General features: G+C 32.9%; 1 protein-coding gene, 1 long non-coding RNA gene and 1 pseudogene across 3 annotated transcripts in view; 2 read left to right on the forward strand and 1 right to left on the reverse strand.

The window, feature by feature from the left end:
* The window catches only part of LOC143042207 (uncharacterized), a 175917-nt gene that overhangs the window by 58189 nt on the left and 98701 nt on the right, over positions 1-19027 (forward strand). The gene's annotated exons all lie outside the window — the stretch shown is intronic.
* LOC143042219 (uncharacterized) lies at positions 4832-18421 on the reverse strand. Its single transcript, XR_012967914.1, has 4 exons — positions 18284-18421; positions 6762-6844; positions 6085-6190; positions 4832-4866 (listed from the first exon to the last, which is right to left on the reverse strand). It is a non-coding gene; the product is annotated as an uncharacterized LOC143042219 (long non-coding RNA).
* On the forward strand, positions 8191-10112 carry LOC143042916 (uncharacterized; annotated as a pseudogene).

Genomic DNA, 19027 nt, shown 5'->3' on the forward strand with positions numbered 1-19027 from the left:
ACATTATAAAAATCATAAATGAGCCAAGTAATCTACACAACGTAAGAATTTCAAGGCTTAAAAATTTCAAATATCAATTGTTTCAAATTGTGATAGAAGAAATACAATGACCTTTTTAGTCTATGCAATTGTTTATTGGATTCATCAAAACAAATCGAGAAAAATGCAAAACAAGTACAATGTTGAAACCAAATTAAATATAGTAACATGAATAACAAAGTACGATAAATGACATCGTGAATTATTCACACAACTTTTATAAGGTTCTAAATATTTTATGAGAAAGAAAAACAAAGGCCATATGTATCTTTAATCAGAGAGGCATACTTACACTTAGCAATATCATCCGCTTCTTTGATCGATTCAAATGCAGTGCTTCTTTTATAATCTACTGAAATAAATTTAATTTTATGTTGAAAACATTTATATAAGTATTTCATTCTCATTTTAACGTTATAGTTAATATTGCCATAAAAGCGGGATGTTTGGCATGCCAAAAAAAAACAGGTTCAACCCAAATTATTTTTCTTAAAATGTCCTGTACGAAGTCAGGAAATGGCCATTGTTATATTTTTATTCGTTTATGTGATTGTTAGATTTTGATGTTGTGCTTATGTTGTGTCGTAGTTCGCCTCTTATATTTGATGCATTTCCCTCAGTTTTAGTTTGTAACTCGGATTTGTTTTTGTTTTTTCTCAATCGATTTATGAATTTCGAACAGCGGTATAGCATTGTTGCCTTTATTCATTGTTATTAAAAAAATGACTTATTTCTAATTAGAAACGTTTAATTACATTGTATGTTATCCTTCATGCACAGCGGGACACGTAAACAATCTTGCTTCTTTTTTAAGTTATGTTATACTTTCAAATTCATAGTTGTACCTTTCTTAATTATAGATTTGTGATATTTGAACATCGATTGTTACTTAATGAGGCAAGCCATATTTGTTATGAAATTGATATGATGATTTCATTTGTTATAGATAGTGTATGGACGAAATATATGAGCATACAGAAAATTCAGACACACAAATCTCTATTTATATTTTTTGTGGATTATCAAGTGTTATGATATGAGAACAGTTTGAGTATCATTCCAGTACCAATACACTACATAAGATGCAAATGTATACAACAAAAGTGCCTTAAGGGTTACTCGAAACCAAAATATATGACAATCAAAACCTTATAAAAAAAAGTCCCGAGTGATTTTTAAATTAACAAATTTTCGTTACAAAATCATATACGACCTCATTCGGAGAAAGTATTTCAAAGACCTCAATGATATATTTGACGTTTACACAAAAATAACAGCACACTGATCTTAGATGGAACTGTCTTGAGATTCAGGAGTGCTTCAAGTATGAATGAGACATATCTGATGTCGAACATGCTATGTTGAGTGATAGCATTAAGCTTCATTTGTTGTGTAAATGTTAGGGTATAGGTATGTAAGTAATTTAATTGTATTTTCAGACGTTAACTTGAAAAAGATCATTAATTCACGTAGCACAAAATGTGAATTGCTTACCTGTTACCAGCTGACTACTAGAACGATAGTTTTTATTTGTCACAGCCGTGACCGTCATGTCTTAACAATATTAAAAAAAAAACTATAAAATGTATTGTTTATTGCTCTATTACACTTGGTCGTATTTCAACTTATGACCACACAAATATTATTATATTTAACATGAATTCAGTTATAATCATTTAGCTATCTTTGGTTAGAAAAATTAGAACTGCTATCTGCTATTGGAAAGCTAGATATATTTGTGATAATCTTCTCCTATTCCCTAAAAAAACCGTTACAGAACAATTGTCAATAATTTATGAGACTTAGAGACTTATGTAATTTGAAACGTAATATGTTGAGTGATAGCACTAAGCGTTGCGTGTTGTGTAAATGTTATATTATAGGTGAGTAAGCAAAACAACTGCTTTTTACACGTAATACAAAGAGTTACTTTCTTACCTGTTGCCTGAGTATCAGAAGAATAGTTTCTAATTGTTACAGTCGTGTCCATTCTGTCTAAAAATATTTATAAAATATGTTTAATATATTTTATTTTGGTTTATAAGACTTGTTCGTTTTTTGACATATGACCACGCAAATGTAAAAGGTACAACAGGAATTCAAATCATTTTGCTATCTTTAGTAAAAAAAAATATTTAAAACTGCCAACTACTATTTGAAAAGCTAGATGTATTCGTAATATCATTTTATTATTCCCTTTATAGAAACTGTTACGGAATCATTCTCTACAATTTTTTAAACTTGACGAACCTCAAACTCTGTTAGTTTCTCGAAATTCTGAATAATACAACCAACACATCCCAGTTGATACGATATTACAGGGCTTGTATTGAAAATCACTGTTACCTAAGTAAAAGGTAGCTGGTCACAAGGAATCTATCAAACAATTAGTTCCAAATGATGACGTTACAATTATCCCTTCGTATATTAAACGGCCGCCATCACGAGTTGAATGACCATTATAGAATATCCGTTTCATACAATACCGTCCCCTTTTCTTCTAATGTGACGTACCGAATTAGACAACAATGTTTTAGATTTTAATGAGATAAATTTGAGTATTACTGAAAAATTATTACACCAGGGTTTTCGATATCACAAACTAGTCAAAACATTTACTAAATTTTATCATCGGTATAAGGACATCATTCGTAAATATAGCTCAACATGCAGACTTCTTATACGTTCAGGTATTTCACATCCAATTTTTTATGGAAATATTCTTTATAAAGCACAAAGGTGTCAGTATTCACCTCAGAAACTAACAAAACCTTTGAATAGACTTATTAAGAAGGGATATAGTTACGATACTGTTGTCAGGTCATTACAGATTGCATATTTTGGCGTTAATATTGATTCATTTATAGGGTCTTTGCATCGGAACTAAACACATTTATTCAAAAAACAGTTGTTGGCATGACACGGGTTATGTTCTTCTCATATATTTTATGATGGTATGATACTAAACCCCTAACGGGAAGGATTGTGCCTGATGTACATATGATGAAATCATAATCTTTCAGTCAGTTTAATTGAAGTCTGGAGCTGGCATGTCAGTTAACTGCTAGTAGTCTGTTGTTATTTATGTATTATTGTCATTTTGTTTATTTTCTTTGGTTACATCTTCTGACATCAGACTCGGACTTCTCTTGAACTGAATTTTAATGTATGTATTGTTATTCGTTTACTTTTCTACATTGCCTAGAGGTATAGGGGGAGGGTTGAGATCTCACAAACATGTTTAACCCCGCCGCATTTTTGCGCCTGTCCCAAGTCAGGAGCCTCTGGCCTTTGTTAGTCTTGTATTATTTTAATTTTAGTTTCTTGTGTACAATTTGGAAATTAGTATGGCGTTCATTATCACTGAACTAGTATATATTTGTTCAGGGGCCAGCTGAAGGACGCCTCCGGGTGCGGGAATTTCTCGCTACATTGCAGACCTGTTGGTGACCTTCTGCTGTTGTTTTTTTCTATGGTCGGTTGTTGTCTCTTTGACACATTCTCCATTTCCATTCTCAATTTTATTGTTATCGGGTTTGTATATAAGCGACATGACGGGTGCACGATGTGGGACAGGATCTGCTAACCCTTTAGAAGCACCTAAAATCACCCTTCGTTTTTGGTGGGGGTTGTGTCCTTTGTTTTCAATTTTGTCCTTTATATTCTATTGTTTGTCTGTTTGTCCGGGTTTTTTTTTAGCCATGGCTTTGTCTGTTTGTTTTCCACTTATGTATATCTTCACATTCGAAAAATTTTTGTCATGTCAGATTTTGTAAATTGTTTTCAAGAAATTCACAAAACATAAATTTAACCATTATATTTACCGATGACGGGTATATTAATATACAATTTGAATCAAGAGACAAATGAATTAACGATACACCAGCGATGATTGTGACCAAGTTTTGTTTTTTATTGGAACAAACAGATGTTTTAAAAACAAATGGAAGCTGGCGAACGACAGACGCCAGTGATTAGAACAGCCCAATTGACAATTTAGATCAGCTGAAATAAAAAAAAAATCGGCCGTTGTCAGCAATAAGTTCATAAATTAGGTCACTTATTTTGATTCATAAGTGTTTGAAGTAACAGATGAAACCATTGAAATGTCATGCCTGTTACGATTAATAAAATATTCGAGGATACCCATGATACAGCCATGAGCATGCTGATGTATTAAAGTCATCAAGGATTCAATCATATGTATTATTTGTAAGTCATTCGTTTTCATTTTCAATTCTGAACATTAAAATTTGAATCTAAATTACATATTGTCAATCATTTTTTTTTTAAAAGACTATTAAAACTGCTCATGATGCTTTGGAACTATATCGATATGCATAAAATAATTTTGAATAAAATATAGGGTCGACTTGTGTCCTTATTACATTTATTTTATATATATAAATACTCAATAAATACGAATTTACAATTAAAAATATATGAGATAATTTTTAGCCCCTTGTATTTGAAAATTAAAAGAAAACGCCTTAATCTATCATTCAACATCCTTCTGATGTTCATAAGACAAGATTCGGTCAAAACATCTGTATTGATATTTCGAAAATTGCCTTGAAATAATGTTTAATGGCTTCACACTTTTTTTTATTATACTGCAAAACTGTATATACTACAAAAAAGCCTCAATTGAGGTCTTGAATATTTAGATAAGGGCAAATGATTGACCGAACAGGATATTTTGTTATATATTTAGTTATATGTTTTGCACAAATGTTTTGTGTAATGATGTTGCTCATGTCTTTTTGGCATGCATAAATAAACTGTATCTTACCATATTTAGCAACGCATCCTGACACATGATCACACCTGTGAAGAAGAACAAATAGATATGATTAGATATATTTTTATTTTTATATGTATGAGTTCAAGGAATTAAAAACAAATGTACATTATTTTTCCCACTACTGTCTACACTATGAATGAAGAGAATGTAAAGGAGATATGTTACAGTAGCAAATTCTAATGAGACATGATAGTAACAAAATGTGTTATGCTGTCTTCGGAAATTGACAAATATCTTATTTATATGTTAATCTGCAATATTTCCCGAGCCAGTGAACATTATTTATCAATCATACAGGAAATATAACTAATAAAGGCAACATTAGTATACCGCTGTTCGAAATGCATAAGTTGATAGATACAACAAATCCGGGGTACAAACTAAAACTGAGGGAAACGCATCAAATATAAGAGAAGAACTATGACACAACAAAAACACAACATTAAAATGTAACACACAGAGAAACTATAATATAACAATGGCCATTCTCATGACTTGGTACAGGGCATTTTAAGATAAGAAATGGTGGGTTGAACCTGGTTTTGTGGCATGCCAAACCTCCCGCTTTAATGGCAATGTTAATTTTAATATTAAAATGACAACATTAAATGACCGGACTACAATTATAAATAAATGTATCAAAAACTAGCTGTATTGATCATCAAATTTCATTAATCGAAAGCAAAGCATGAATGAAAAAAACTACAACTAATTACTGATTGACATGAAAGCATATACTTGGATTTTGTTCATTTACAATAAACATTTGATTGATGTTCTCAACAGTATTGGAACGAAAGTTGTTTATCCTACAATAAGTCATTGTACTATAATACATAAACTGCTTTACAAAATATGTTTAATTCATACATTGTTATACAGTCATCGTTTACAGTTATTTTGCTTTTATTATTTTTTTCCCATGTTCAAAATGATAAATCTACTGCTCAGAGGTGAGTAATCCTTCTCTAGCAATTATCTTTATCTACTATGTATTTATATTACCATTCCAGAGGAACATACTAATTTTCTTTTCAATAAACCTTCTTGTGATTCGCACACTATAAACAAGTATCATTATTATCACGATGTGAATGGAAAGAGGTACATGAAAAACAAACACCATAACTGTGCCTACTATTTTAAGTCTAATAAATATGAGAAGATGTGGTATGAGTACAATCAAGACAACTCTCCATTCAAGTCACACTGTTATATAAATATGATTTTAATCTTATAACCTTTCATTGGTACTACATCTGCATATGTCTGCACATTTTCTTCCATATTGGTCATCGTTGCATTTTTTACACTTAACTCCATTTGAATGGTGACCGATCGGACATTCTGAAAGATATTTGTTACATAAGAACATTCGTTATTTTTTTTTAATCTATAAAAACACGAAACAAGTTAGATTTATTATTGAAGTGATATAGGAAGTAAACACTTCTCGTTCGTATTAAACTTTTCATGTACTTGTTTTAAAAAAGACGTTTAAACAATTTACACTAACATTGCAGAGTGTCGTCATAAAAGAAAATACTAATTCAGGAAAGTTAATTTATTGTAACATTTTTGTTCTTGTACAGCTAAATCAATGTGACAGCAAATACAATGTAGGTAGAAAGTACTTTCTTACTCCAGTTATTTATATATATACTAACACAAACTCACACTTTGAAGATTGTATCATTATGTAAACAATTAATCTTCTTTTATAAATAACTGTTCGATTAAACAAATTTATTAAGGTAAACTAAACGTAGAAAAGTTGCACGTCTTACAGCTCGATCGACAAGAGTAAAATGTATAACAAAGTAATCAAGAAAAGCCAAGGGCAAAACATAAACCTCATCTTAAAGTAGTGAATTCAAACTGCATAATTTTATATACATCTTCATGCATTTGACCTTACCAACACAGACTCCATTCCTCTTGTGAAAATTGTCGCAACAAAACGTCACTGCTTTACTTCTGTATGTATTGCCTTCTTCAAATCTGAATCAAGAGTGATTAATATAGATATAAAAAAATATTTTATTGATATCTTTTTTAAAACTAGTTGTAATAAGCAAAATCAAAAAACAAAACATCACCTTTGACCTTTGATCTTGATCTTAATATTTTTTAGACCAAGTATATCCTGTCGAAAGACAAATGCATATCACTTATATAAAATGCATAAGGGGATATTTCTCTTATATGTAGTCTTCACAAAACTTTTGTCAAAACCATCATCAACATCCTGAGACGATAACGAGCAATTTGGTAAAATAATCCTTTGGTTTACTTAACTGCGAAGGAGTAGTGGCCACAAGAAAAACAGTGTTTGGAGAGATAAAAGTAAAAGTGGTCGGTTAAACAGAATCAGTTTCAAAAGCACAACCTTAATTTCAAGGTCACAAAGCTATATCGGATCTATTAGTTATACTAACATACAGCTAATTTATAAAAAAGAGGATAAAATTCCCTTAACGTCGACGTACCCTTTCAACCAAAATGTTTGTTTACGAAACCCTTTAAGTTAACGATTTAATTCAAAGAATTTGTCTCTATCTTCTACAGCTTCTTATGATAATTGGAAATAATCCAAATCATAGTTTAAAGCATGAATTTGACCTTGACCTGATTTTCTTTTAGAGGACCTCAAATCAAAAGATCATGGGTTCTGTATCTCTTAAAGTTTACCAGTTACAAATGCATATCGCTTATATCGAATGTATATAGAGATATAAATCTCACACAGAGCCTCCTCATCTCTGCGGTCAGAATCATTTTCAATATTAACATTTCGTTAAAAAAATTTGTCTGTGTTTTTTTTTTCGTTTGCAAAAAAATGGTGCTCACAAGAAAATCAGTGTTCAGGGAAATAACTCTTACATAGTTAACTGTTCGGTTTAACACTGTCAGTTTTAAATTTGTTTTTTTCTCAATCGACCTTTGAACATTGGTTTACTACTGCCACCTTTACTTGAAATCCTATAAACTTGCCATTGTTGATTTGAGTTATCATTGATATGTTCATAATTATACCTTAACTGTAAACAACACTTTGATTTTTTTAAATACTAAGGCTTTTCTACTTCAGGAATAGATTACCTTAGCTGTATTTGGTACAACTTTTAGGAATTTTCGGTCCTTAATGCTCTTCAACTTCGTACTTTATTTGGCCATTTTAATAGTTTTGGATTTGAGCGTCACTGATGAGTCTTTTGTAGACGAAACGCGCGTCTGGCGTCGTATATATAAAATTTTAATACTGGTATCTATGATGAGTTTATTTATTACCAAATATCTATGTGACATCTTTTGAAACAACGATACCTTGAAAGAACAAAAACAAGATGGAAGAAAAAATTATTGAAAACCAGTTGGTCAGAGAACAACTGAATGTCTTTTCATACCAATGTTCTAAATAATTGATAAAAATATGTGTCCAGTTTACTTGACTTTACTATTGGCGTCGAATCATAGATTTATGTATGCTGATTCAATCAATATATGGTTCAATATACTGTTGTATGAAATAAGGGATATTAACTTCCTTCGTCCGGTTTAGAAAATGTTAGTTTCGGTCTCATAATATAGCGTTATTCACACAGATTTCATAAATATATTGTTTTAAATACATTTCAAATGATAGGTTTATATACATGTATGCCTATTTAAAAAGTATATTATGTTTTAGGTATTTTTCAACGAAATATGTGAAAAAGTAGCTACTCTCGGTAAACTCTTGGTCACTTCCGATTGATATTTTTTCAAGGTCACATACCACTCAACATTTTGCAAAAGTCACTATGCCTTTATCATGTTTAGCATGTACAAGTTTGCGGTAATAATCAACTAACCTGAAATTACAGCATTGTAAAGCCAATAGGAGCAACTACCGAAAACCAAAGAACACAAAGGTACTAGTTGTGATCAGTTGTCAACTCTCAGAGTATAAAAACAAAAAAGAAGAACTTTGCAACTTATTAGACTCAGCAAATCCAAATATACTGATTGAAACAGAGACTTGGCTACGTAATGACACCAGTAGCTGTGAGATCTTCCCTGACGGGTAGACTGTATACAGGTAGGATAGATGAGATGGATATGGGGGAATTATTGTAGCAGTAGAATCAGACTACATCAGCGAGCTTGTAGACATTAAAAATGACACTGAGTCGATATTTATCAAAATATCACTTCATAACAACAATTCGCCCTTCATTGGTAGTATATACAGACCACCTAGCAGTGACATTAACTACATGGTGAAAATTAAACTGACAGTAGACAACTTGATAAGAAAAAAACAGATCATCAATTGTTTGGCTTGGGGTGATATAAATTTACCCGATATATGTTAGAAAACTCAATCTATCACTGACCGTCAAAAATCCAATACGAATAAACAGTACTTTCCACGACCTAGTACAAGACAACCACCTGGAACAGATAGTCACTTTTCCAACAAGAAAAAAACACATGTTAGACTTATTTCTAACAAATCGGCCTTCATTAGTTAATCGATGCAAGCCATTACCAGACATTGGTGATCATGACATTGTATACATCGACACATGAAATTAAACGCAGACTTTAAGTAGAAATTTAAACTGAACAACTCTATAACTGTAATGTGGGTAATGATTAAAATCAGCTTACTTAGTATCCATACTTGAATAAAAACAGTACCATCAAAAATGTCATCCTCAGATTCAATCAACCCTGGATCAACCAGAAAATTAGAAAACTCACAAGACAGAAAAAGAGGAGCTTTGAAAGAGCAAACAAGACCAACAGAAAATCTGATCTTGTCAGATACCTTCGATTAAAAACCGCAAAACAGAAAGAATGTAGAAGGAATTACATTCACGTTATCATTAATCCTGAATTATCAGCAAACCCTTAAAGATTCTTGGGATTTATTGAAAGTAAGAAATGCGAATCTGTTGGAGTTTCACCTCTCAAAGATACAGATGGACAAAGTGAAAAGAAGGCAAATATTCTGAATGTCAATTTTCATCTGTATTCAACACCAGTGATGATATCAAAACCATACCTAATAAATGAAAGAGTCCACATCCAACAATGAACAAAATACATGTAACTGAAAATGGCGTACAAAAACTGCTAGGCAACTTGAACATCCAACCAAGCCGCTGGTTCAGACGAAATCCCAACAAGACTGCTCAAAGAGCTTGCACAATACCTAGTAGAAACATTTGCCACTTTCTTTCAAGCATCAATAAATCAAGGCACCATACCACTTGAATAGAAAGAAGCCTTTGTTGTTCCAATTTTCAAGAAAGGATATAAATCACGTGCCAGTAACTACCGTCCAGTTTCATTGACTGTTGTTACATGCAAGATCCTAGAGCACATAATATGCAGTAGTATTGCAAAACATCTTTATATTCACGGCATCCTAAACGACGCCCAACATGGATTTAGAAAGAACCGTTCCTGTGAGTCACAACTTATCCTTACAATACAGGACCTGGCTAAAAACATATATCGGGGAACGAATTGACATAATCTTGCTTGATTTTTCCAAGGCATTCGATAAAGTCCCTCACAAGAGACTAACGTACAAAGCAGAGTACTATGGTATATGCGGGCCAACACTCCAGTGGATTAGCAGGGACTTCCTCAGCTCCAGAAATCAAAGAGTCTCACAATGCACGTGTCCAATGAGGAGTACCACAGGGGAGCTTACTTGGACCACTCATGTTCCCTCTGTTCATCAACGACCTACCAGACTGTTTTTTCAGTCATCAACAGTTCATCTATTTGCTGATTGATGACAATTAATGAAATCTAAGTACGTTCAGATTTTTACATATGTCAAACTTCTTGGAAAGTACTGTTATTCGTGGGTTACACATTTTTGTGGTTTTTGAATAATACGAGTTATTTAATTTCAGCCATGGAAAAATCCCCAGGTTAGGAAGACTATATATAGATACGGACATAAGATAATGCAATGTGAAATAGATATACAACTTCCGACCGGATTTTACCCATTTAATCTTTTAAATAATCGAAACTGTACGACTCTCAACCTTTAAATTCTCATGTAAAATAAGTTTTGATCGCTGAAAGTCAGATTTCCGGTGATAATATTGGATAATGAAGTATTCAATTTATTTTTTCATAATTCTCATACGAAAAAATATATGTTAATTCATTTCGGTCTTGAGTTTTATTACATACAAATAACTTCTACAATTCAAAGTACATTTTGTACCATTTTTTTTAAATGGATCATTCAACCTACATGTATACAAATATAGTGTCTTCAACATATGCCAACATTTGAAAAACATATATTCAACCTATGCCTACAAACAAAATACAATTATGTGTGTTGTCATAACAATAAATATCTAATTACCTGTTTAATACAGTCAATTATGTAAAGCATTAAAACTTACTCCTTCAGTTAAAAACAACAACAGTTAAATACTTATTATGAATTAGTATGCTCATTTGGTCAATTAACTTTAAATGACTAAGGGTTAGTACAGCCCTTGGATGGTGTATATTTCCTTTAACAAACGTGTTTGGTGGGATGATGTATGGCATATGGTGCAATGGGAGAAAGTGTATAGTAATATGGTGTATGGTGTAAGGGGAATGGTGTAATGGTATAACGTGCGATTGGGATGTTGTGAATGAATGGTGTACGACTTTAAAACTATGCAAAACATTGATAAGAACTGGTTTTTAATATTTAATACATTAATTTACAATATGATGATCAAAATTTGTTTTTAAAAATAACTAAGTAGTTTTGTAGTCCAACGCTTTCTGTTGGATTTAATTGTATTATGGTGTAATGTGTAAGGTGCATGGTGCAAATAGTTTACGTGTATGCTGTAATGGCACATGGTATATGGTGTAATGGCACAAGGTGTGTGGTGTAATGGTGCATGGTGGATGGTGTAATAGTGTATGGTGTAAGTGGGAAGTTTATAGCTATATGTCCTACGTAATTTTTTTAATTTCTATGTGTTCGGTTTAAACTGTTTTATTGTATAAATTTCAAGATGTAATCAGAATAGATTGGTTTGATTTATTCTACATCGTAATCATACTACTGAAGGAAATCTGTTATATATCCAAAATATTTAACATTTGTTCAATTTATTATTACGTTTTGGTGTACTATTTTAGATTTGTTATATATTATGTTTTGTATTGTACTATATAAAATTAAATAATCCATCGCCCCGCAAAATTTATTGTTGGCTATTATTCAGTCCTTTTTTGTATGTATGCATACATATAATTCATCTAAATAGACAGACCAACAACGTTAGATCTGTAAATTTGCGGAAGCAAATTTTTGTTCTTTCTGGGCCGGGATTTCAACTCATTCTTCTGAGATATCATGGCACCAAATTTACTTGCACTATGCCCGGTGCACTAGACCACTCGCCCACCTAGGCTCGACGAAAATCAAGTATTTGGTGGCCCAGTGTTACCTTTCATCATCCTTCATTTATCTAGCGTCGTAACACAGTACACGATATAGAGGGCCGTTCGTATAAGTGATTCACGTCCACCCTTTATAACCCCGATACAGATGAAACAGGACGCTGACTCGTTCGAATCGAACACACCGTGTAACACTGAGTTCAGACAGTAAGGACTTAATATTTTTAAAGAAAATCTAATATCTTTTCTTCGGATATTTTGCTCCAATATATTCTTTGCCATAATACTAATTAGTTACTAAAATGTTTTTCAAATATGTGACATTTTTATATACATGTACAAACATCAAAAAACGCACGACGGTATCAATAATAAAACGTGCTTGGTATTTTTAAATATTCAAAACCTAATGTTTCTCGTACCTCATAGTTTTTAAAACATACATTTTTGAAAAGTTCATTGTTCAAAATTAACAAACTATTAAAGATCGTAACTATGTTTATCATGTTTATGTTGTATCTAGAACAAAAAAATACACGTTTTAAAGTGTCTTTATTTTTATTTTGTGTACGCTTCGTTTTCATTACACCTTTTTTATACTGTACGCTTCGTTGACACAATATTGTGTTTGTCAATCAATTTTGCATGTATTAAATAATGCTTTTATATGATTATAACCAATATTCATGTTTGAAAAAATAATTACCACCATAACATGCAGACAGCAACCCATAATAATCACATTTTTTGTTATTCTTTAATAAATAATTAATGTTAACCGTTACTTTTCTCATTCTAATTATTTCCCTTTTTTTTTTTATATCGGGGCCTTTTTTAGCCGACTATACACAGGCACTTGTCTCAGAAAAAAATCTTGTATTCCTTGATATTAAGGTGTATAAGAAAAAAACTCATATTAATATATATAATAATTTTTTTCTGAGAATAGTGCCTGTGCGCCTATAGTATGGTAGGGGTTTTCCTCATTGTTAGATGTTGTACATTGGACTATAATAATTGCTTTATACACCCACTTCATTTACACTTTGATGGAAAGTTGTCTCACTGGACATCACATCACATCTATAAAGCTTATATTAAAAAAAAAGAACAAAAATAATGCAGTTGAAAGGCCTTCTAAGGCATTCGGCAAACTAAGTCCAACGAGTTCAGTGGCGTAGCTTCCATTGAGGCAATGAGGCAACTGCCTCACTAGTTTTTTTTGGCAAAAAAAAAAAAAATATGAAATATTTTCATGTACTTGACACTTAGTTTTATTTCAAATAAGAAAATACTAGATCATCGTCTTTTTCTGTGAAGCTTTTTTACGGAAACATACATTGTCGCCCGTCATTGGTATTATAAATTTGTAAAAAGTTGTTGACGATCCAAAATTGGAAATCATGGACAAATATCTTATTAAAAAAAGAAACAGTCACTGCAGAATCCACGGATAATATGGATCCGGGTAAATTAATATATAATAGTTCTTTAGTATCATGACAGCATTATATCCGATTTATTGTGTATAGATCGTAGATCTTTAAATTGTCACGGTATTTTTGGTTATTTCGTCATCATGTAGAAGTGTTGATATGATAAGAACCGTATTTGATGATGTTAATCAATTAACGTGGTTCCTTGGTGGCAGTCCAAAGAGAACCGCAATTCTTAAGCGACACTTGCCCGATGCAAAACAAGTTGATTATTTAGTAGGGGATACCGATGACGAAAAAGTTGAGAGTAACATCAATATTGCAAATGCCTTTTCCAAGAGTTTGCTTCCGAAATTGTGTGAAACAAGATGGTCTGCTAGAGTTGACACACTGTCCGTTATTTTGGCTAAATACAAGGCAGTTCTTGCATCTCTTGAAGATGTAAGAAAGGAGAGTACGGCAACCGAAGCTCGCACAAAAGCCACTGCATTTATACATATGATGGAGAAGAGCACTTTTGTTGTTGCAATAGTAATTGCCCATCATATTTTAAGTTATACAAAGCCCTTAAGTCTTGCATTGCAGAATGCAAAATGTGATGTGTTCAAGGCCTTCACAGGTGCTCAGACATGTAAAAAGGTAGTTGCTGCTCAAAGGTCGGACGAAGTGTTCAACAGATGTATATGGATGAAAGCAGCTGCGATCGCCGAGAGCATAGACATCGAGCTCGGTAAACCAAGAACAGTTGGGCGAATGCGTCATCGGGCTAATGCTGCATTTTCCGACGATTCGGTACACGGCTATTATAGAGTGAACGCATACTTTCCGTTTGTCGATCACTGTTTGAATGAGTTGAATGAACGATTTCCTGAACAAACACGCCCATCTTTCTTGGCGTTTCAGTTGGTGCCATGTCGCCTTCAGAACATAACTGAGGAGGAAATTGCCGATATCCAAGTCAGATATGAGGAGGATATGCCAGACTCTCCAGGGTTTGTTAGAGAACTTGAACGGTGGAAAATGTTCTGTTCCGGACTCCAAAACAGAGATAAAGATACCGGTAATCAGTCTTTGGAAACAACAATTCAACTTGCAGACCCCAATTATTATCCCAATGACTTTATGTTCATGCAGTATTTAGAGTGCTGCTCACAATGCCTGTAGGATCCGTGCCCTGTGAGAGGTCTTTCTCTGCGATGAGACGATTAAAACATTGGAGCAGATCTACGATGACCGAAGACCGACTTTCTGGACTGACTAGTCTCTTCATACATAGAGATATCACCGTTTGTAGAGAGAAGATTATGAGAAAATTTGATGAAACCAAAAAACGTCGCCTTGGACCATTACATTTCTAACATTAATGATAATTTGATAACTACATGTACTTGTACACAGGTGTTAACTTATTAAAATTGCAAAAAATAGTACACTGTCATATTATTTACATGTGAAAAGAGAATCCCATACAATGCATAAGAGGTATACTTTCGAGACGAATACACTATTTATTTAATATTTAGTACTTGTCATCCCAAAAGACAGTGTTGTATCAAGACTATCTTTCCTCATATAGATATGTTGCGATATGGCGATATGGCATTAGGTTGTCATCACAAATCATACATTTAAATCCAGGAAAACGCGTTTCAGGCCCTCAAACACCCCTAAAAAAATGTTCGCCTCGCTCCGCTCGGCTCAAATTTTTTCGCCTCGCTTCGCTCGGCGAATTGCCTCACTATATATAAGACCCAAGCTACGCCCCTGGAGTTCCTATGTCTGCTTTCGTCTAGGCGAATTTGAACCAACATCGGCATTTGGAAGAGCCTCATATTGTGAAAAGTAAGTAATTCCGGTTTTATTGACTGTACTATACTTTTTGAAAGTTTATTTTCTCTGAACTATATTTATTTACTGTTCATTTCATCTTGAATGACGTTGGAAGTCTCAATTTTTAATAGAAACATTCCTATCAGATGTACGCTGGTGAAAACTTGCAATTTTGGCTTTGGATGACTGATATCTTAAGTTCAACTGCTTTCACTAAGTTAACAGATAAACATTTACAATAAAATACAGAAAAGGGGTCACCGACACCATCTCGAATACCTTGACAAAAAAGTGATTTGAGACGGTTTTTTGTCAACGAACTGTACAGTGATTATTTAATAACGCACAATAAACGCTACACTTTTGATGGAACGAACAATACAGTAAGAGAAAAAAACTTATTTAGTATGATATTGCTTGTATTCCAAGTTCTAGGGAACATTTGAAGGCACGTAGTAATTCAACGTATAGCTATTTAGTATTGCTTAAGGTATTGATAAGCAAAGGTGTATGCACGGAAAGACATTCAGCATTGTTTATCTCATAAAACGTATGAAATTGGACCGTGTTTGTGCGTTTTTTATCTAGCAGTTTTATCAAACGTTCTATGCAATATCTATAACAACTCTCTTACATCTTGTAATAGTATTACAACATTTGACTTTTCTACTCTTTACACAAGTATTCCACATTCCAATTTAAAAGACAAATTGAAAGAGTTGGTATGCTTTGCTTCATAAAAAAGAATGACCAACGTAGATACAAGTATTTGTTTGTCTTAGGGATGGATACATCCTACTTTGTAAAGGATCACTCTGATTCAAACAAAACTTTTTCTGAAACTGATATTATCAAATGCTTGATTTCTTGATTGACGTAACATATGTGTTACGTTCGGAGGACGTGTTTTCAACAGACTATCGGCATTCCAATGGGAACAAATTGTGCCCCTTTTATTGCCGACTTGTTTCTTTATTATTATGACATCATGCAGGAACTTCTTAGGAAGAAAGATAAGAAGTTAGCGATATCCTTTAACTCTACTTTCCGCTATATAGATGATGTTCTTTCACTAAATAATTCAAAATTTGGTGACTATGTGGAACGCATCTATCCAATCGAACTAGAGATAAAGGATACTACAGATACAATTAAGTCGGCCTCATATCTTGACTTGCATCTAGAAATTGACAATGAGGGTCGGTTGAAAACAAAACTTTACGGCAAAAGAGATGATTTCAGCTTTCCAATTGTGAACTTTCCATTTCTAAGTAGCAACATTCCAGCAGCACCTGCATACGGGGTATATATCTCCCAATTGATACGATATTCCCGTGCTTGTATTTCTTATCATGATTTTCTTGGTAGAGGGTTGCTGATCACAAGGAAGCTATTAAACCAAGAGTTCCAAATGGTGAAGTTGAAATCATCCCTTCGTAAATTTAACGGACGCCATCACGAGTTGGTTAACCGTTTCACAAATGACATCGGATATATTCCTTACGTCGTAACTACAATCCCCTTCCCTTTCATGAATTTGACCTACCGAAATAGACTATTTACCGGATTTGTTATCACATAAGCAACACGACGGGTGCCACATGTGGAGCAGGATCTGCCGCCTTCTGGAGCACCTGATATCACCCCTAGTTTTTGGTGGGGTTCGTGTTGTTTATTCTTTAGTTTTCTATGTTGTGTCATGTATACTATTGTTTGTCTGTTTGAGTTTTTCATTTTTAGCCATGGCGTTGTCAGTTTATTTTCGATTTATGAGTTTGACTGTCCCTTTGGTATCTTTCGCCCCTCTTTTAAAACAACTGTACAATTTAATAAATAAACAAACATGCACATTGACATATTTATGTGTTTTCAAGTAAGTTCTAGAGAGTCATTCAAAATTGTTGTCATCCCAAAGTCTGGATTCGATTATATCGGGGTGACGTCACACGTCAAACGATATTCCAGATGCCATGAATATGGAATAAATATAATAGAATAGTAACGCAATAATTATAAAATTGAAATTGAAACGATTCAATACTTACATGTTCGTAACGAATAACAGATATGGAGTTTTCTTACGTCTCCTTAACATTTTCATTAATTTTTATTATAATGCATATACACAAAGCTTGAAATCAAGAACGTTAAAAATGAAACGCTCTCTGTTATTCTCTAAGGATAATCGCTACTCTGTTTCAAAATAACAAGCTTTTCGAAAAAATGTAACAAATTTATAGAAATAAGATAAAGAAATTAAAAAAGCAGGAAAAAATAGAATCCGTGTGCTTGTTTTCCAGATATAAGCCATTCGAAATCTAAAGGGATATGGTATAGGGTTTTCATGCATTTAACATTTATTTAGAACCTTTTTTGCTTCAAAAGCTATGAAAAAATAACAAGGATTGTATAAGATTTTATAAAATGGCTTTTAAAATAGTTATTAAAGGTACCCGGATTATAATTTAGTACGCCAGACGCGCGTTTCGTCTTTATAAGACTCATCAGTGACGCTCATATCAAAATATTTAAAAAGCCAAACAAGTACAAAGTTGAAGAGCATTGAGTAAAATTAAGAAAGGAAAAGGCAATGGGATCAGCGGGCCAAATCTATTAAGGCACTATACAGGGATAAACCTAAATGTTTCTGACAATCTGACAAAAGATCAGAAACTAGATTCTTACTGACGGACATATTTCGTCGTCAAATCCTTTCGTACTGATATTGCATAAAACATACCTTCTGTATTCTTGACAAACTCCATGTTTGAGACTACTAATGTGTACAGCACAGAAAATAATAAAAACACTAAAACAGAATATCCATTCCATACTGTTAAGGAGAAAATGAAATTATAAATACGCATTAATTTCTAGGAAATAAACAATACATATGTGTCATTGTGTATATATACTTATATACGGAAATAATTCTATTTATAAATGTCAAATGTCAAATCAGCTGTTGCTACTGTTATTTTTCCCGAACCCTAGTAACTTTAAATTATCTGTCCCACTTTTGGTGTTGATTTAGATTGAATTTTAACTTAAACTATGCTACTCAAATACAAGAAACAGAAGAAATATGAAAAAAATGACTGAAACTATCACTTACAAAAATGTACCCCGTTTGATAAAATAACAATTACATACATGAGTCTATAGACACAGTTGTTACTTATATCATTGATTTGGGATGCAAAGCCAACCTGGCACAACCATCAAAGTCTGGGCATAAGTACATGTATGAGAGGAAGAGATAGATATTGCCTCAAAAGATGTATACCACATACCTGTAAGAGAGTGCTGGAGATGTACTCGGTATTTCACATAGTCCAACTTTATTATTGCCGACTGGTCAAAATTAAGAGATTCACCACGTAGACATGGCTTCTAAAATGGCCATGGCACGTATATCCTAGACCTGCTAGATTTTGCGTAAAAAAGGGTGGGATGGTACTCCTGTATTTCGCAGTCCAACTTT

This window comes from Mytilus galloprovincialis, chromosome 8, assembly GCF_965363235.1.
Source record: "Mytilus galloprovincialis chromosome 8, xbMytGall1.hap1.1, whole genome shotgun sequence".
Classification (NCBI taxonomy): Eukaryota; Metazoa; Mollusca; class Bivalvia; order Mytilida; family Mytilidae; genus Mytilus; species Mytilus galloprovincialis.